General features: G+C 38.3%; 1 pseudogene; it reads right to left on the bottom strand.

Moving 5' to 3' along the window:
• The window catches only part of LOC114080942 (MYND-type zinc finger-containing chromatin reader ZMYND8-like), a 69,318-nt pseudogene extending 67,952 nt beyond the window's left edge, over nt 1-1,366 (bottom strand).
• Nucleotides 1,367-21,230: the final 19,864 nt, after the last annotated feature.

Raw genomic sequence — 21,230 nt, 5'->3', positions numbered from 1 at the left:
CTGGAACAGAAAGGGGCCTCAGTGGCTAAACTAAGAAATCTGAACACAGCAAAGGCTTTGTTGGTAATGACATGCCACCCCGACTCGGATTCTGACAAATGCTTCGCACTCAGGATGCTAGGAGCAGGGTGGGGTGGGCTCACAAGCCGGGTGACGTGGGAATTCTCAGCACTGTCTTTACAACTTTTCTGGAAATCTAAAGTGACTCTAAAACACAAAAAAGTTTATTTCAAAAAACAACAGAAAATGAAGGAATGACTCCTTCAGACCAGGTGGCCGAGAAAAGTCACCCTCGGGGAGGAATCCAAGCAACAAGACACAAGCAGCCAGGTCCTAGGGCAGCGTGTTCCAGAAAGAGGGCACACAAGCCCCAAGGAGGGCACAGAAGGAGGCCAGAGAGGTAGAGTGGAGTCGGGAGAAATGGCCCAAGGAGAATAGGATGTCACAAGAGGAAGGGAGCAAGGCTGTCCCAGGAGGCAGGGCACAGGGACTTCAGACTGGAACGGAGGGTGCTGGCAGGTCGGTGGAGGGGCCAGCAAAAAAGAGATGCTTTTTAACATCCTCCTAGCTCCAGCAGGGAGAGGCCATGGTCACCCAAAGCAGTCACTCAGGCAGCAGAGGGGCTGCCACCTGATGACAAGTCAGGAGAACCCAGGCGTGAGATGAAGAGAAGAGGTCCCCATGCTTATAGGACCAGAAGAGGCGTCTCCACAGGTAGATGGGGCCTGGATGTGCCCAAATGTGCCACAATTTGCCCTAAATGCAAACACTGCCCCCAACATTCCAGAAAGCCCAGATCTTCCTTCTCATCTCTGACCCAAGACCACCATTTCCCAAGGCACCAGGCCAACTTCATCCCACTTCTGAGATCCCAAAGAGGCTTGTTGCTAAAATCAGGAATCCAGCAGCAGCTGCCCATCTCCAGGCCCAACACATGCCCAAAACCTAATGTCGGGACAATTCCTGACAAGTAGGTACACCTAAGCATACATGCAGGGGAAAGATAATCAAAAGATTTCTCCAGAAGTTAGGTTCAGTCATTAAAGGGTCCACATCTCACAATTCACGGACTGTTGCAATGCCAGCTCAGAGGGCCATACTTCACGGCTCCCCAACAATAAAAAGAAACCCCCATTCCTTCCTTTGTGCAGAAATAGATAATGCAAGAATTTTACTCACCTTTGGAGCGAGTAGAAATATCCATGCCCTTTACCACCTCCTGTTCTGTTTTTATTTCCTCTTCAGCCAAGCTGAAATAGAGCAAATTATGTTCATGTTTAGGAGGGATAGAACCTGCCTTGGGGCAGCCACTGAGAAGCCTAGCCACAGCCCATCGGTAAGACAAGCCCCCATCCCTCTCCACCATAGGGGAAAGAACAACCCTGATTTCACAGTGTTAAGATTCCTAAAGGACTCCTTTAAAACACTAGATGGTTTTTTAAGTCAAATTACTATTCCAGTTGTCATGCTATTGGGTATGCAAAGAAGCAAATCTTTTTGGATACACAATTACAACCTACTCCTTTGGGCTCATGAGAACCCAGCCTTCAAATGAACAAGCTTCTCACTGCCAGCACTGGGTTCAAAGTCAGGCAGCAGGAAGGGTTCGCAGAGTTCCCAGAGTTTCATCTCTAAACTCTGCAGTGAGTATTTCCCAAACCGCTAAAATCTTACAATTCTCTGATGAGGCAGGAACACAAGGAGGGGGAAAAAGATACAGGTTAAATTACAAAGTAGTAAAATATGCTCAGACTGACTAGAAGAAGAAAGAGCTGGTTGCAAAACAATTCCAACAATCAGCATCGACTCCACAAATTAGGGAGCCAGCCCCCCATGGTGCGTCCTTGTAGAGAAGGCTTGGCTCCCTCTGGAGCTGTGACTAATTATCCTCCCCCACAAAAGTGGAATGAGGAAAGACCCTGCCAAGAGTCAGCGATGGGGAGAGAAGGAAGGTAAGCAAGCACCCTTAGCTGGAAAGTCTTCCAGAACCTTCTTCCTCTCTGCTGGAACTTGGGCCATTCCAGATCTTCCCCCCATACCACCTCCCAAGCCAAGCCCAGGGAAGAAGTGAAGTCATGAGTTTATAGGTGTGAAGAAGGGCTTGAGGTGCTAGAACTTTCCACTCAGCCACCACTCAGAATGTGATTCCATCAGACCACAGTTCCACAAGGAGCAAGAGGTGCATTGCCAACTGACAGGGCTGGAGTTTTCCTTTGGGAAGACTGAAGCCAGGGCAGGAAGAAGGCTAGAGAAGAACATCCTGTCTCTGTCGGGCTGTCTAAGACAGTGACAAGGCAAAAGATTCCAGAAAGGCGGCCTGGGCCTGGAACCTCAGTGTAGGATGGAGACGTGTTTAGAAGTGCCCCAGGTTTGCTGGGAGAAGAGTTCAGGATGGGCGGCAGACAGAAAGGAAAAGATGATAGCTCAGGATTAAATCACAGGAGCTCTGGGCCTCCACTAACTAGTCCCAGCAGAGGAGGAGGAGGAGGCTGGTCTGGGTTTAAATCAGGATATTAACACATTTAGCATTCCGATATTGGACCCCATTAACAAATTAATTTACACAGCATCTGTAGAGAAGCCAGTGACACAGATAACCAAAGAAACAACTGATGTGTTGTCACAAATGGTTTTCGTCAGAAGAGAGAAGCCTGCTAAATTTAAACACCTCACTAACATACAATAACACAACAGTCATCGGTGGCTAAGCTATTTATGCAGGATTCTTAAAATGACATCTGGCAACACTGCCTAATTCCTGGATTGAAGCTAAAATGGTAGCAGTTTGTTCAATAGCTGAGCCTATATCTAAGCAGCCCTGCTAGTTTCAAAGCCACCTTCCTAAATATCAGAACCAGGAAAAGCTCGACCAAAGGACACCAACAACCCAATGCTTAGAAGCTTAAAAAAACAGAACCTGCAATGACAGAGAGAGAGAGTTTGTGAAGTTGCATGTTCCTGAGGAAAAGCCTTCCCTTTCACATTCTGAGCCTTCAACAGGAGGCTCTGGGATGGGGCCTTCTTGCCCTGGAACTAGGTGGGTGGAAGGTTAGGAATCACACTGGCAGACAGACAGGTGTCTGTGCAAACAGGAAATGTTCCCAGGGAGCAGGCTGGGGGTGGGGGCAGGGTGGGGGTGGGTAGAAGCCCACTCCCCCTTCTCAGTGCAGGGCGGCCAGCTCTGCATCCATCCTGCAAATTAGGTAAAATGAAAGTGCTTCCGGAACAGCAGGCATCTGCAGAGCTAGGCTGGAGGGCTGCACCCCAGGCTGAGGCCAAGGTAAAATTAAAAGGCTGTTTATAAGCCTGAAAATGGCCACCATCCACCCAGCCCTCTGCAGAGCCACCCCTAAGATGTTAACATCAAGGAAAGACAACCCCAGTCTGCAAAAGAGAAAACTTAAGTCCCAAGTTCCCCTCTCCAAGGAACAGGATACTCACAAATTAGGTTTTTGTCCACCCCCAACAGGGCCCTGAGAATGAGCAATAGGTTTTTCAAAACCCATTTTCAGAGGCCAAACTAATAGCCTCATGGTAGATAATGTCATTTACTGTTAAGGTCTGAGAATTGGCCTCAGGATTCCTCCAGAGCTGGGAATGAGGAGTTTCAAGGTGACTGCTTTTTTGCTCCAGGGGAGAAAGAGGGCACAGAACCCAGAGCCAAGCCAGGGCGAGGATGAGGATGGGCACTAGCTCAATGCCGGCCGGTAGGTAGGTAGGTGACCATGATGGGGAGGGCCAGCCTGGCAGGCTCAGGCTGCAGAGCTGGCATGGCCACTGCCTGCTTGTTTGTCTGTAAGGAGAGCAAGGGGTGGGGGGAAGGGCAGCCCCAGTGCAGCAACCTGAGGCCAAGGGTGAATACTTACTTGTTTGTGCATTTTAAGAACAACTTGGGGCCTCCAAACAGGCCGGCTTTCAGGTCTCTGCTGCAGGGTGGGGAAGGCCCCCTTGAATGTATCTTTCTTTTCAGAGTCAACCAGAGGCAAAACAAGATCCAGGGCTGACTAATGTTTGGCTGCCTCTGCCAGAGGACAGAAGGGGAGAGAAGGCTGAAGAAACAAAGAAGGTTACCCATTGGAAGTGGCTGGTCCTTCCAAAACCCACCCCTTCCTGTAGGTTTTGCTAGGTTATTGTCACCCAGCTTTCTAAAGAGTGACTCAGTCTTCTACTTCTAAGATCCCTACTGGCTTTTTCAGGGAAAGAAAAGGGGGATGTTTTGTTTAAAAGAAAAGTGGTTACAAGAAAGAAAGGAAAATGACTATTGTTTTCATCCCTAATTTATAACCAAGAGACCCTCATTGTTTCTTTCTTTCTGACTCAAATCTTTGAGCTCTTAATTACAAAAGTAGCTGGACTTGGCTCCAAGGGCCTCACTATGTTCATGCTCAGCAATTAGAAAAACTCTGAAGAAAGTTTACTGAGTGATTACATGTAATTAATTCCTAGTTACAGACTGAACACTGACCATTTTCTGGAGCTAATAAAAGCCGATGCTTCCTCCTCCCCCTCCCCCACGTGAATACCACTTAATTTCCCAAAGCAGAAAGTGCATCCATCCTGGAGGGTATTGGAGGGAAAAAAAAAGGAATCAAAAGCTCCAGTGTGTCTGTGTTTGTTCCGTGCAGCTGTCATTCTCTTTGGGGACGGAGGAGGCAGAAGAAAAAAGGAAATCAGCCCATCATTATGTTCCTCCCTCTGCAATTTACCAATGTGGCAGAAGAACATTCTACCTTGATGAGAGAAGCAAGGGGGGAGGAAGGAGGATGCCCGAGGAATGAAATGTAGGACTCTTCAGCCTGAGGAGCTGCTTTTCCTTAAAGGAACAAAGATGGTAGTAGAAATTTCCAGAACACCCCTTCTCAGTCTGGCCACTGCAATTGTCAATCTTTAACCTTTCCTCTCAGTCTATTGGTTCAAGAGCGAGAGAGAGGAAGCCCATTGGGATGCTCCGTGGGCCCACAATGCTGTCTCTACCTCGTCCTGCTGCAATGCAGACATTCCTTCCCTTTAGGAACTGGGAAATAAGGGCTACTTTGAAAAGCAATTAACTTTTAACTGAAATGTGCTTGGTGATGGCCACAGTACCAGAGGAAAAGTGACCAGCTTGATCCAAGGGCTGGGAAGGTGCTGGGGCAGCACACTTGAAAACAGGTCTTAGCTTTCCAAACCCGTGGAAGCCATTTTAATGGAAGCTTTCAGAGGACAAATGTTCTGTCCTTAAGTCTCCTTGCAGCCCAACAAACAAAGTATTATGCAAACACTGAAGGCACCAAACCAGGTGTCTTGTGATTAGATATTGCTTCTAGGGAGACCATGAGAAGCTCTATATGAAATTTCCATTTAGAGCAAGGAGATAAGAACAAAGAAAATAGCTAAGTGTCTGAACTTAAGTTGGGGGCGGGCTGTTCCATATAAAATATCACCACCCTCTGCACTTTGACTCTAAGATGCTGGCCCACCTTAGACTTCAAATTAGAATCTGGTGCATTTCTCCTTATTCAATGCACCTTCATCCAACTGCTGTCAAAAGTTGGGTGGCTGGACACTACTTTAAAAAGAAAAAAAGATTAACTGACTTCATCAAGTTGGCATAACACAGATACTGAATATATTTCTAGCACTTAAAATCCTGCTGAATTGGTCTTCCAGCTGGAAATGTATGGAATGAATTTCCAAGGGAATTCTAAAGGTAACGGTAAGCAAAAGTGGACGTTTTTTCACTTTTAAATTCTAGCTACAGCATCCAGAGATCAGGGGAAAAGTAGAAAAAGACAGATAAATCCAAGTCAGGCCAGCATGCTTACAGATGTGTGGGTCAGGTGTGGAAAAAGGCCAACTCTGTTGATCAGTTGAGTCCTGAATGAAATCAAGTTTGGTGGTGGATGGGATTTTGCACTACGTTTAAGTAACCCTAAAACTAAGTACTGACACCCCCATGCCCACACACACACCAACAGTTAGCTCCCTGCCCCCCATGTTTGTAGGGCTCTGTGACTCTAAGAACAAGCAGTTGCATTAACTTACAAGAAGCAGACCTCCTACCCAGAGTCCTAAGATCCAAACAAACCCAGTTAAAGGTGTAGAAGCAAGTGACAATGCCCTGAACATTTCTCCCCTGGTTGAGGGTAAACAGGAAGTGAAATCTTCCCTCCCAGCTGCAGGTTATCAGGAAAAACAGTGGATTCAAACAGTCACCTGAACTCCAGACTCTTTTTAAAAGCTTTTATTTTGTTCCTGCTAATGAAGCCCCCAGCTGCTGTAGCCAAGATCCCCTCTTCCAAACAGACCCCAAATATTCACAAAAACTCTGGCTACATGGTCACAGAGGAAATGGATTGTTTTACTTACCAAATAAATGTTCAAGTAACTGTCTCATTTTTCCACAGTTAGGAAGAGAGAACAGCCTGGCAGATTTGGGACTTGATCAAAAATGAAATTGTTTTTAAAGAGTTACATGGTATTATTAAAAACACACACCAGCACCACAACAATACAACCCAACAACCGGATAGGGAATGCTGTCAGGAGCCACAAACATGATTTTATTTCCTCTGCACTCTATCACACAGGAGCACAGAGGATGATACAATGTTTAAAAAAATAGCCATTTAAAGGAAGATAAAATTAGATCCATATCTTACATCAATCATAAAAATCAATAAAAATCAAATGAATTAGGGAGCTGAATTTAAAAAAAATAAAACATTACAAATACAAGAAGCAGCCATGGAGTAAATTCTACTTTAAACTTTGTGTAGGAAAAGCTTTCTAAGGATGATTCAAAATCTAGAGTCAACAAAAAGCAAGATTGATAAATTTCACTATATAAATGTCTTTGAATGCTTTGTATAACAAAACCACTATAATGAAAAATCAAAAAGCAACTGACAGAGACAAAAGATTCAGAACATATATGGCACAAAGGGATAATAATGCTAATATATGAAGAACTAATCTAAGTAAGTATGAAAGATAATGTCGTGATAGGCAACTTGGAGGCTAAAGAAAAATAACTTTGTATACATGCTTTTAATCCAAAGAATAAAATAAATATCCATATGTTCCTAATGATATAATCAAATAAATAAAATAAATAAATAAATAAATAAATAAATAATAAATAATCAAATAAATAAATGAGGGAAAAGCAAGAGCTCTTTCACACAAGTTCCAATTGATAAACATAGAATGAAAAAAAAATACAGAATTACCATTAGATAAACATCACAGTAATAATTGTTGAAGGCAAGATCCACCAATGGATACTAAAATTACTGGGCAATATTTTGAAGAGAAATAGTGTTTGCATAGTCTGGAAGTATGTCACCCAAGATACTTATCAATTGCAATAATTTTATAGGGGAGAAAATAGTCAGACACCAACTTAATCAACTGTGAAAGGTAAACATGACCAGCAATAAGACATGTCAATATCATGAACTCAATATGACCCATTGAGAAAGTTATAATATCATTTTTGTAGTATTGTCACCCAAAACAAACAGCCTCAATCTAATCATGAGAAAATATCAGACACATCCCAATAGAATGGCATTCTACAAAGTAAGGGAGCAGTATTAATCAAAAGTGTGAATATCAGAAAAGATGAGGAAAGACTGAGAAACTATTACAGGCTGGACTAGAATAAGAAGAAATAAAACTAAATGTTATATGGAATTGTCCTGGGCCTCTACTATTTAAAAAAGAACATTAATGGAAAAATTGGTGAAATTCATAGAAGGCATGTAGTTTAGTTTCCAAAGTTACCAATGTTAACATAGTGTTCTTAACCATTATATTATGGCTAAGACATTAGTCTTAAGGGACATACGGTAAGGAATAGAAGGTAATTCTGTAATATTTTTCATCTATTTTACAGCTCTAAAGCTGGTTTAAAAGAAAAAAAAATATTTTTTAAAAATCCTAATAGGAAGTAGAGAAGACTGTTAGGTCTTATGATGTTAGGAATACCCAGGAGGGGAGGTTTCCCAGTCCTTAAAACTCTGGGGCCTTTTTTGCCTATGTTTATATAAAAAGCTTCAGTCTGGGTCTGCCAGGAAGTTGAGGAACATAGCCTCTACTCTAGTGATGAGGATGACATAATTACTGAGTTACAGGGCTCCCTTTACCATCCTGCCTCCTCACTGACCTTGAATAATAATGAGAACATAATAATCAGTTAATAAATCATAATGAATGACCATCTGACCTGAGCTGAAATTTCACTCTACAAAAATTTTCTAAGAAAATGTAAATAATAAGGCACTCTTAGCTTGTTGTTTTTTAAGAAAAAAAGGTGTACATTACAGAATTACTTATCATAGCCAATGGGTGAAAAATTAATATCTCAAACTAGGGAATTGGTTAATAACTTTTAGTATATCCATATTGTGGAATGCCAACAAATAATTAAAATATTGTTGTAGACTAAGTATATTCTAGATCATGTTCCCAAAAATTAAATAAGTGATATAAATAAATATCACCTATTATATATATATCCTATTATATATATGTTACACATATATAAGTATTTCCTATCACTCTACTTAGATAACAAGATTGAGAGAAAATGAGAAAATTTGGTGAAAAAAACATTCTTTAAAATGTTAACAGTAGACAGTATTGGGCTTGGATTGTGGCTCAGTGGTAGAGTGTTTGCCTCGCATGTGTGAGATACTGAGTTTGATCCTCAGCACCACATAAAGAAATAAAGATATTTTTAAAAAGAGAGTAGTCACTATTGATTGATGAGCATATATCCTGTTCTATTTCAAATATTATTATTTTTAAAACAAACTAAGGAGACTTCTGGCTTTAAAATGGTGGAGGAAATACATCTGTACCCCTTTTCTTCTCCAAAGTCACCTTGCTACAACAGGCAGAAAACAAATAGAAATGGAAACTATGTCTTTGACAATACTAGGAAAACTAAATCTGAACCAATATATATGAGGAGGGAATTGCCCAATATAGAGACCAGTAGAGAGGCCCACAAGAAGATAAAGCCAAGACCCACCTGAAAACACAGAGCTCAGACAAAGCCTGCAGAGCACCTAGTCTCCTAAGATGTGGGAGAACCCAAGAAGAGCAGCTGATGATTCCTTGTCTAAACAATGATGTTGGAACATACAAGCTTGTAGTTGAAACTTCTTTGGTCCTCATTTGGCACTCAGAGAAGTAAGGAATCTGGGGCTGCAGAAAGAACCACACAGACATCTCAACAGAAAACAACCTGTTGGTGAGATGGGGCACAATAGAGAAAGATTCAAGCTGACCCCTTTGGTTAAAGTGAAAAAGTAAAGTCCAATCAATTATCTTGTATACAAACCCACACTCACACAATCCTGTTATAAATCTTATTACCATATTAGCTAAGATAAGGTTTACCTATATAACAACCAAAAGAAGCCTTAGAATGATAGATGACTATTTCTGTCTTTGAAAAATTTCAAGAAAAGGATTTATCTGATGATTGAGTTTGTCATCAAAGAAACAGCTCCTAACTTTCTGCGCTGATATTCACGTGGTTTCCATGTTCCTGATCACCACACAGTCACCTAATAACTTTTGGAGCACTTTTGGATAGTTGAGAAAGAAGACACCATCCCCTTCCTACTCTGAAGGTGCTTACTTTGAAGCCAAAATCAACACTCATGTATTTTTGGACAGAGTTTAGTCACATGGCCAAAACCAGCAGTAAGGAAAGCTGGGAATTTTAGAGTTTTATCTGGGCACAATGACAATGAGTAGAATTGGTATCTGTTGTTATAGAAGGGAGAAATGGATGTTAAAGAATGTAATTAATAATTTCTGCCATGATTGCAAACCAGATAAAAAGCTTCACAGCTCAGAAGCACAACCTTGTCTTGTCTCCTGCAAACAGGTGTCCGAAAGAACATATTCAGAAATAAGTAGTTATTACAAAGGAACCAGTACACAAAATACATGAAGATGTCCCAAGCAAACAAAGGAAATATATAGACAAAACAATTTCCACATAAAAAACTGAATTTTGACAGAGCAAAAATGTTGCCATAAAGCAGATGAAATTATGATTAGGCATATTTCCATATAATCAAATAACTTAATAAAAACTTTTAACAATCTTGAAGCAAAGATACAAGAGCCAGGGAAAGGATGAATAAATGTTACTAAAATACTATAAAAAGTGCTACAAAAGTAAGCAAAATAATATAAAAATAAAATAAATGCAAAAAAGAACATTAGATGCTCACCAAAGTTAAATAAAATGGGGATAATTAACATCTTTGGATTATAGGTGTCCAATTCTATGTTCAATCAAGATATCATTAAAAATAAACAAAAATAAAAAATCAAATGTATGGTATGCCAAGAAAAGATGATGTGGGATAGTTGCAACTGAGAAGATATTAGGTTCCAGAGTTGAAGGATCTGTTGGGTTCCCGCATGAAAAAAGACCAGGTCTTGAATGTGGGCAATAAAATAAAAGTGTCAATGGGAATCTAGTTGAAAACTCCACAGCTTTTAACTTTATATGATAGAGGAGCAACGGCTACAAATATCTTGGAGTCCAAAGATTTTTTTAAACTAGCTAAACCAGAGGTCAGAGAACATTTTTAGTAAAGAATCAGATGGTAAATGTTTTCAACTTTGTGGCTCATACTGTCTCTGAGTCACAACTACTCAATTCTGTGGTTTTGAAGCAGCCATAGACATTAGTTAAATAAAAAAGTCATGGTTGAATTCCAATAAAACTTTATTTGTAAAAACAGTGTGCTGGATTTGGCCCATGGGTTTTAATTTGCTGACATCTAAGCTAAATAATCACTCAAGACAAAAGAGAAATATTTTTGAGGCTGCAGGCTCTTTCTTTAGTGGTACAATCCTCATAATCTAAAATATTAGAGGATAAACTTCAGTGGACAAAAGATAAATGAAGAAACTCAAGCAAACATACTGGCAAGAAATAAAAAGCTAAAATATGCTGTACTACTTGGAGAACAGAAAAAGAGACATACCTTCCGGCTTCTTTGGCAAGTGCTTTAGAAGCCCCATGATATGAAAGGATAATTCAGGAAACTAAGACATCTGTTGGAACCATAAAAATTATGATCAGTTCTAAATAAAGAAGGTGATGTCACTTTCACAGAGCCCTTTTAAAAGCATCTAGAGATTTACAGGGATATTTGGATTGTTAACCCACAGTGACAGCTGAAGTAAGAGGACCTCTATATTCTCACATGTAAAATGAAGGGTTGAATTTAATCAGATCCTCAGTGCTGGCTGCTTATTAGAATCACCTGAGGGTTTTTTTTTTTTTATGTGCCTCTTCCTGGGTCCCATCCAAGACCACTTAAATTAGAATTCTGATATGCCACAAAGGGAAAGAACCAAGGGATGAGATGGTTTTTGAGGTATTTTAATTATTAATTCAGGCATTTAATATACATATGTGTACACATATGTAAATATATATTACAAATATATGTAAATATATATGTGTACATATATAAAATTATCCAAAACTTAGAAACTTGAAAATGTTGCATAAAAACATCCAAACTACTTAGTAAATTTTCAATGTGTGTTTCTACAACAGAACTTTAAAGTGGGCATTCTGGACCAAGCCACAGAAAACTTAAAAACCTAATGCCATCTAATATTAAAGAAATTGGTAATTTTTTATGAATAAAGAAAAAAGTGGGTAAGTCCTTCTGACAATGTAATTCATTTCTTACTTTAAAAATAAAAGTATCCCTAGCACACAAGCGTAAAATATCAAAGTGTTTTGAAAGTTAAGGTTCTTAGGATGTTTGTTTGATTTTAAAGACCATCTCCATAAAATACGTCCCTAATTTATTTTTTAAATGGCTCATTTCCAGAACTTAGCAAAATCAGAGAGAGACTTAAGAATATAAAGGAAAATTAGTAAATCTCAGGAGAGAAATGAGAAAACAGATAATCATAATTATTATGATGACAACAGTTCCAGTTAGCCCAGGGTCTAGTGTGCACCTGTTATTATAGAGCAATTATGAATCATGCTTACTTTTACTCTCAAGCATTTTTCTAGTGTAGGCAAGAAATAATATGGCAACTCTGCCATGGATGATTACAATAACAAATGAGTCATGTCTCTTCATTACATAAGACCCAAGGACCCATGCTAAGAAATATATTGGTGATTAATACTGTACCCTAAGAAAAGGAAACAAGATTTTTACAGGAATATGTGATTGGGAATCAGTCTTAGTGTGTAGCATGAGAGGTGGATCTAAATCATGTAGCAGAGTCAACAGAAAATATTTTCACAAGGGCACACACACAAGAGATATTAGTGGACAGATACTAGAAAACCAAATTGCATTTGTTGGTAATGGGATTGAAGAAGCTTGGATGGGGATCAGAAAAGACTTCCTAATATGTGGAGAGAAAAGCAGATCCAAGTATTGGGGTGCCAAAGACCAAATCTGGTCAGGAAAAATAAGGGGAATGAGAAGTCCCAGGCAAGAGCTTGGGAAAGCTTGGTATAGGATGATTTTGCCAAGGAACTTCTGCTGTTTGCTCCAGTGTTTTATTGAATTGATCTCACCACAAAGATATCTTAATGCATTAAGGTTCTGGCACTCAGATAGAATTATAATTTGTATAAAAAGTTTTAAATGAAATCTACTATAAGATTTCCTTAATTCAAACCTTTACTTAATTTGAACTCTTCAATTATTTTTCTAAAAAATTTCTTTCCAAATCAGGCAGCTTGGTTTTCAAAGAACACTAATCAGAAGGTCATTGTCCTGTACTCATGTTATTTGATTGTATAAGATTTTCATGCATTAGGTGGAAAATTACAGTCTGCAGAAAGCACAAAGAAAAAGTATCAAGTCAGTCCCACCCAGGGCAATCCTGATGTGCGCAATCAGTCAATGGAGGGGCAGATGTCACTCTCACATCTCTTTCATATCCAAGAAGGAATGTGTGACAATGCTCTAAAAGTGAATAATAACATTTTTTTAACTCAACAAATATTTATTTAGCATCTACTATGTAGATGGATTTATGCCTGCTTGATAATTTGTGGGAGTGTGTGAAAATGTGAAAAATGAACTACAACAACAAAAAGTATTTATTTAACAGTAATGAACAAACATCCCATGGGATCCTTGATCTCTTCATTCTGAGAATGGTTCATTGCTTAGGCTCCTTTAGAAGGCACAGGCTTAATCTCTAAGTGAGTAGCCTTACTTAGAGAGCAACCTTTCAGCTCATGGCTTCCTGGGTGCTTCCTTTCCAGACACTCCAAAGCCTCAGCTTCTCCTCTTATCCTAAGCGTTAATGAGCCAATTCCCTTCCAATAAATTCTGCATTTGCTAAGTTAATTGCAGTTTGTTGCAAATAAACAGAATTTTCTGTTGACTAAGACAGATAACAATTTCTGTATGCTATAAATAAACAGAAATTTCTGGTGACTAAGACAGATAACAAAGGTGAATTTGATGTTTTAATATAAGAAAGTAACCAATAACTTTTTCTGACATTTGATAAAATTCATGTCAAGAATATAGCAACCAAAGGGAATTTCTTCTACAAAGAAATAGATTAAATATAAAAGGAAAGAAAAAAGCCCAGTAATAAATAAGGTATAATCTTAGTGAAAATTCTCAAACCTGACACTAGAAGCATAGTAAATCCATTTGGGTGAAAATAAAGTGAGAGGGGAATATTTAATAACTGTGGCAATATGCTAAAGCCTGTTTAATCAAATGGAAGTTATAATTAACAACTTTCTAAAATACACTAGCAGCCCTGGTTTTCTTAATTACATATCATTACCCCTGAATTTACATTCATGTGTTGAGTTTAGACAATGTAAATGGTTGAACAAATGTTTCAAACTATCACCACTTGACATTGCCTCTTGCTTAGCCCGAACAGCTTAATTTCAGCAACATAGCCACCTTTCAATTAGTACAGTGTTTATGCAATTATTTGAGTATCCTATTATGCTTCTGTAGTTATTTACTAAAAAATGAATGGGCAATAAAAAGGTAAACATATCAGTGCTACTAATAAGTAATATATTTCTCCCAAGCTTATTATAATGAAAACCAAAAGAGAGATCATTAGTTGTATCAAAAATAGCAGATCTCTTCCATCAGTTAACATCCTTGCAGTCAAGTTCTCAAATTGAAACTTAGTTTTAAATGAATAAAATGACCTTATATAAAGTGTATAAAGTTGTGAGTATCCTCCTGACTCAGTCTGGGCAAATCATATGACTTAAGGAATTTATCGATGTCTTCACTATCTTCTATTTTATTGGAATATAGGTTTTCAAAATAATTTCTAATTGTCTTCTGTATTTCTGAAGTGTCTGTTGTGATATTGCCTTTTTCATCCCGTATGTTAGTGATTTGAGTTCTCTCTCTTCTTCTCTTCATTAGCATGGCTAAGGGTCTGTCGATCTTATTTATTTTTTCAAATAACCAACTTTTAGAGGAGGACATACAATCAATCAACAAGTACATGAAAAAATGCTCACCATCTCTAGCAGTCAGAGAAATGTAAATCAAAACCACCCTAAGATACCATCTCACTCCAGTAAGATTGGCAGCCATTATGAAGTCAAACAACAACAAGTGCTGGAGAGGATGTGGGGAAAAGGGTACTCTTGTACATTGCTGGTGGGACTGCAAACTGGTGTGGCCAATCTGGAAAGCAGTATGGAGATTCCTGGGAAAGCTGGGAATGGAACCACCATTTGACCCAGCTATTGCCCTTAGTGGACTTTTCCCTGAAGACCTTAAAAGAGCATACTACAGGGATACTGCTACATCGATGTTCATAGCAGCACAATTCACAATTGCTAGACTGTGGAACCAACCCAGATGCCCTTCAATAGATGAATGGATAAAAAAAAAATGTGGCATTTATACACCATGAAGTATTACGCAGCACTAAAAAATGACAAAATCATAGAATTTGCAGGGAAATGGATGGCACTAGAGCAGATTATGCTTAGTGAAGCTAGCCAATCCCTAAAAAACAAATACCAAATGTCTTCTTTGATATAATGAGAGCAACTAAGAACAGAGCAGGGAGGAAGAGCAGGAAGAAAAGATTAACATTAAACAGATACATGAGGTGGGATGGAAAGGGAGAGAAAAGGGAAATTGCATGGTAATGGAGGTAGACCCTCATTGTTATACAAAATTACATATAAGAGGTTGTGAGGGGAATGGGAAAATAAACAAGGAGAGATATGAATTACAGTGGATGGGGTAGAGAGAGAATATGGGAGGGGAGGGAGGGGGGATGGTACAACCAGTACCATGGATGGACAACCAGTCACAGAAGTTTTTTTTTTTTTTTTTTTTTTAATTGAGTTGTATTAATAAATGCTTCTTTCAGGCTCTGACATTTTTGAGAAATATCCAAGCATTTTTTTCCCTCCAGGAATGTTTATCTTAAAACATATCTAGTAATAGCTGAATGAGTTGCTCAGCAGGTAGATAAAAGAAATACCCAAAATAACAAAGGAAATATTCAGGTTATACTGATATAAATTAGAATAAATAATCTAAACTCTCATTTTAAACCATCTGAATCATCCCATGGCTTTGAGATTCAAGTAGATCATGTATTCCATGGTTTGCACAGTGAAACAGAATATTAGTACAGTATAGAAAAAAAATTCTTACTAGATGTCGTCTTAATGCCAAGCCTTATGCTAGAAATTTCACATGTGCTATCTCATTTCATTCTGATAACTCTGACATAAGATATCATTAGCCTCATTTTAAAAAATAGATAAGGGAGTTGAATCTGAGAAGTTAAACATTTCCCCCAAGCTAGGAAGTAGGAATAGCTAGGTTCCAGACCCAAATTTATCTTATTCTTTATATCGTGTTCTTCCACTATTAATCTTTCTTCAGTTCTCAGATAAACTGTAACTTTCTCTATGAAGCCTTTCATGTCCATCCCCTGGATCTTCCAAGACTATGTTAGCTGCACATTCCCACCACATTTTCCCAGAGCAACCAATTAGTGTCCATGTTCAATAAGTACTGGAGCTGTAGAACACAGATAGGATTCAAATCCAAGCTTTACACTTGCTAAGTTTATAAATTTGCAAAATTGACTAAACCTCAAGACTTTTCAGTAAAATAAGAGTAATACAGCTCAAGGGATACTAGGCTTAATGGATAGTTAAGAGAAAAATCTAGTGAATATGATACCCCTGTATTTATCATCCTAAAATGTTATTCCTTTTATCAGACTTTGAGATTGCCCATTTACTTTTCTGTGTTTCACATTGAATTATAAAATCATCCCTAAAACAGAGGCTATGTCTTCTGAGGTGTAATTTTTCCTTGAACTTAGCACTGTGCCTATCTGTTACATGGGAGGGACTCAACAACTTCTTTTGGGAGAGGGAAGAGAGGAGGGAAGAAAGGAAGGGAAGAGAAAAGGAAGGAAGGAAATAAAGGAAGAGAAGGGGAGGAAAAATGGAAGTAGGGAGGGAGGGATGAGGCTGCCTATTATACAGGTGTTCTTACTTTCCTTGGCACAGCCTCAATATAAGTGAGAATACATGCAGATGAAAATAAACTATTATATCCCTTGAATTATATCTAAGCATCAGAATCCTTAGAAAGTGGAGTTTGTTAACACATCCTTAATGCCAAATATGGTCTAGAAACCTGATAGTTAACTGGTGCCTAAACAAGGACAGAGCCCAGGCAGTCTTTCAAATGTGAACATTCTCCCTCTTCAAGAGGAATGATTGCCATGCTTAGCCTTACAGCTAAACATGAGTGACATCCCTATAGCCTCAAAACTGCTCAAAGGGACTTCACCACCACTGCACAGAACTCAGTTCTGTTAACCAGTTAAGTGAGTTTACAAGTGGATCCTTCCTTAGTCTCCAGATGAGACTTCATTCAGCCCCTTTGATTTCAACCTCTGAAACCCCAGCAGAAATCCAGCCACACCATGCTTGGACTTCCAGCCTACAGAACTTGAAGCTAATAAATGGTTGTCTGAAGCCACAGCCTTGGTAATGTTACCAAGGAAAACCCTAAATAAACACTACAGCTTAAAAAAATGCCCCCTCCTTGACAACTACTAACGCCAGTGCTCTTATGAAAAATGCCCAAGGCTTACATTATTTATTTGATTCATCTCAGCTATGACTATTTCCACTTTGTCACCTTCAGCTTCTAGCAGGCCAGTTCCTGCTTTTATTTTTCTGATGGAAAGACCACATTTGGATTTGACTACATGTTATTTGTATCTATTTGAAGGCCTGTGTGCCAGAAAGAACAAAGTATCCAAAAGATTGTGCTTCATTAATATAGGGTTAAGTAGTTCAGGCACACATAGGCCATGATGTTTTCCTATTTCTTATAACAAAGGCCACCTTAAAGGTAAAAATGCAAATTAGGCAGAAGTAACCACAGAGAGGAGAAGGGAATAGATGATCCCTATTCAGTTGTGATGCAAAAATCCATTATTAGGAACAAATCTCAGATAGCCTTGTGGATGCTGCATTATTCACCAAGCCCCACTGCACTCAGGAAGTGATGGTTAAATATTGAAAGTCTGATTGGGAGACGGAAGTGGCTTTCTGCTCTGTCCTGTAATTGCCTTGTCTGATTTTTCTCATGAACAATGTATCACTGGAATTTTTGACTATGATAGAGTGCACCCTCCTGGGAGTTCTGCCCTTATGGCTAGGACTACATTTCTGCGGGAGCTACCTGATGGAGTACTTCATACATCTCCTCTGCACCTGTCATCTCCTCTTGCCTTGTCAAGTCCTGGAGTGGAACTTATGAGTCTCTTCCCAGCCTGTCTTCCTCCAACCTACTGCCTCTTGCACATTACAGCAGCCTAATGGGTTGAAGAGACAGAGCCAGCCCCGGCTTCTTATTACAATCACATTCCATTTCCTTCAAATAAACCTTGCTCAGAACAAAAGCAGGGCTTTTTGGGCACAGCCTTTGTTGTGGATGTTTAATCATAACATTTTGGTGGGACCCAGAATATTATGATGATTGCTTTTAAGTAATTTGCAACATACATGCTTAGCAGATGATGTAACTGCAGTTTGGTGCTGTGCTTCTTGCTCCGTAGCTTTATGTGGCGTAGCTTTCTATGATGTTATACTTTACAAATGCAAAAAGATATATTTCCCTTGACCTTAACCCTGACAAATAGAGTTGTTTTATGTATTTCCCAGTTAAAATTTTTGAGTGTTTCAAAATCTGATATGGTCTCTCAGTACTTGTGTTTTTCACAGTTGTAACTATTTTAGATATTTCAGGAATGTCATAACACTAATGAAATAGTAGGATAACAAGAATAGTTTTAAAATATAGTCTATGGCTTTTAAGAATTTATTTTGAACATGTTAGTTTCCCTTAAACTTTCCTCTAAACTAAAATGATAGGAAAGAGCTTTTGAAATATAGTATGCTATCAAAAAGAATACCCGAGGAGGGAAAACATGTAGAATAAGGTTTGTCTGAATACAGATGTAAAAATCTAGCAAGGAGAATTCACAATACATTGAGATCACTCCATAACAAATAAGTGAGATTTATCATAAATGAGCTGATATATAAAGTCTATTTAAACCATCCCATCTCAAATGCCATAAATGTTTCAACTAACCATTTTCTCTTTTGTGAAGTTTTTTCCTCATTCTAAGATCTAAGGAGACAAAAAGAGTTTTGAATAGCTGAGAATGCATCTTATTTATGCATGCTAATAAAGGCATTTTTCCAACGGATCCTTACCAGTGTAATGTAGTGACTAAGAGTACTGGCTTTCAAATCAGATGGGCTTCAGATTAGCACATTGTTTAAAGTTTGTTACATCTGATTTTTAAAATTGCAACTTCTTATTTTGAAATAGTTTTAGGCTTACAAGAATGTCCAGAAATAGTACAGACAGTTCTCATGTACCCATCACCCAGTTTCCCCTAATTATAGCATCTCACTTAGCCACAGGATATTGTAAAACCAGGAAGCTGATGTTGGTACAACACAGTATCAAGTGCAGAGCTTATTTGGATTTCATCAGATTTTGCATTGGCTATTATTTGAGGGGAATGTGTGTGTGCATAGATAGTTCTACGATTGGTATAATCATTGCCACAATGAAGATAAAGAATTACTTTATCAACACAAAGAAACTCCCCTGGAGTATACCCCAATAGTCATATCCTGCCCCCAAACTCAACATCTGGCAACCACAGACCCATTCACCATGAGAGATGTGTCACTTCAATAATCTTATATGAATGGAATCATTCAGTATGTAATCTTTTAAGACTGGATTCTTTCATTCAGCATAACTCCTTTAAGATCCATCCAAGTTGTTATTTGTGTCAATAGTTAATTCTATTCAGTTGAGTAGTATTCAGTATTATAGATATTCCACAGTTTGTTGTCCATCTACCTCCTGTAGGATATTTGGGTATTTACCAGTTTTGTTTGTTTTTGTTTTTGTTTTTTGGTATTGGGGATTGAACCCAGAGATGCTTTACCACTGAGCTACATCCCCAGCCTTTTTTATTGTTTATTTTGACACAGAGTCTTGCTATGTTGCTTAGGGCCTTGCTAAATTGCTAAGGTTGGTCTTGAACTTCAAGTTGTCCTTCCTCAACCTCCTGAGTCTCTGAGATTACAGGTGTGCACCACTGTGCCTTGATTTATCTGCAGTTTTTGACTGTTTCAAGTACAAATGGGTTCAGGGTGTATCTCAGTGGTAAAGCACTTGCCTAGTGTGCATGAAGACTTGGGTTCAATCCCCAGCAGCACAAAAAAGAAGAAAAGAAAAGAAAGGAAACTATTATGAATATTCATATACATATTTCCTTAATTTTGTATTAACACATTAATTGTATAAATTAATATGACATTTCCATACATGCACGTATCTATCATGCCTTGATTGTATCCATCATCTCTTGTTCTCCCCTTCTTTCCTGCTCCTTCCAGTTACTAATAGCCCCTCTTCTATATATATACACACTCTCTTCTAAATATATACACCCTTCTAAAAGTAGAAATATATTTTATATATTATACTATATATATAAAGTATATATATATAATAAAGTATATATAATATATAATTGTGTATTATATATATAAGTATATAATATATACTGTATATATTCCACATATGAGGAAAAATATGCAATACTTGTTTTTCAGTGTATGACTTATTTTGCTTAACATGATGTCCTTCACCTCCATTCATTTTCCTTTAAATGACATGATTTCATTCTTCTTTATAAGTGAATAATGCTCCACTCTGTTTATATACCAAGTTTTCTTTAACCATTCATCTGAAAGTGAACATGTAGTTTGATTCCATACCTTGGATATTGTGAATAGTGTCACAATAAACATGGGTATGCAAGTATCTCTTTTGTATGCTGACTTCATTTCCTCTGGAGATATACACAGAGGTGGTATAATTGTAGTATATATTAGTTCTATGTTTAGCTTTTTGCATAACCTCCATATTGTTTTCCCTAGTGGCTATACTAATTTACATTTCCACCAACAAGATACAAGTGTTATTTTTCCTGTACATTCCGATCAGCATTATTTAATTTTTGTTTGGTTTTAGATAATAACCGTTCTGACCAGGGTGAGATGCAATTTCATTGTACTTTTGATTAGCATTTCCCAGAGGGCTGAATATATTGAGCCTTTTTTCATATATTTATTGGCCATTTACCTTTCTTTCGAGAAGTGTCTGTTCAGATCATTGCCCATTTTTTGGCTGGATTACTTGTACTTTTATTGTTGGGGGAGGGGATTATTTGTTTATTTTTGGTTCTTTACACATTCTGGATATTACTCCTCTGTCAGGTGAATAGCTGACAAAGATTTTCTCCTGTTAGTTTTCTCTTTACTCTGTTAATGCTTTCTTTGCTGTACAGAAATTTTTAATTTGTAGGCCCATTTGTATATTTTTGTTTTTGTTTCTTGAGCTCTTTGAATTCTATTCAGGAAATCATTGTCTGTGCCAATATCTTAAAGTGTTTTCTATATGTTTTGCTTTGTTTTCCCTTCTGCTTCCTTCCTTCTATCCTTTTCTCTCAGGACTGAAGATGAAACCAGGGCACTCAACCATTGAGCTACATCCTCAGCTCTTTTTTTAAAAAATGTTATTATATTTTTTATCCATTTTTTTTTTTAATTTTTATATGGTTCTGAGGATCGA

This window comes from Marmota flaviventris, chromosome 17 (assembly GCF_047511675.1).
Source record: "Marmota flaviventris isolate mMarFla1 chromosome 17, mMarFla1.hap1, whole genome shotgun sequence".
Lineage (NCBI taxonomy): Eukaryota > Metazoa > Chordata > Mammalia > Rodentia > Sciuridae > Marmota > Marmota flaviventris.
Note: the sequence above shows the minus strand (reverse complement) of the source record. Positions and strands in the feature narration are given on the sequence as shown.